Source organism: Brassica oleracea, chromosome C3 (genome assembly GCF_000695525.1).
Source record: "Brassica oleracea var. oleracea cultivar TO1000 chromosome C3, BOL, whole genome shotgun sequence".
NCBI classification, from domain to species: domain Eukaryota; kingdom Viridiplantae; phylum Streptophyta; class Magnoliopsida; order Brassicales; family Brassicaceae; genus Brassica; species Brassica oleracea.
In genome coordinates, this window is record NC_027750.1 from 52408704 (window position 1) to 52409249 (window position 546).

Genomic DNA, 546 nt, shown 5'->3' on the forward strand with positions numbered 1-546 from the left:
CGCTTGGGACATGTATTCACCAGTATTATCTAGACATATAGTCTTTAATATGAAAAAGGGGCTCGTAGCCATTTTACTGATGATGGCCTAATAAGTTTCCCTTGTGTACATGCTACACTCGTAAGATTCTTTGGGATAACTCTTCTTATCTTTTAATGTGTGTCTTTTGAATATCAATTTTTGCATCATGTTTGGACCAGGGTGGCCAATCCGGTTGTGCCATAAAGTGTATATTTTTGCAGGCTTTTAGCCTCTATCATACTGATCTATGGATAGTCTAGGTCGGTAGAGAATGTAGGTATAGTCTTTAGGACTTATTATGGCCTTGGGCGATTTTATACATATATCTGAAGGAACTCTTTGTTTCCTTCGCCCATTTTTTCAATATGGAAACCATTCATTCTTATATCTTTAAAACTCAATAGGCTGCTCTTGCTCTTAGAGCTGGGTGAATATAAGGCATCACTGATTTTTAGATACATACCCTTAGGGAATAATATATTAGCCTAGCCATAGTGTTCTTTCAGACTGGCGATACCTGCTTTA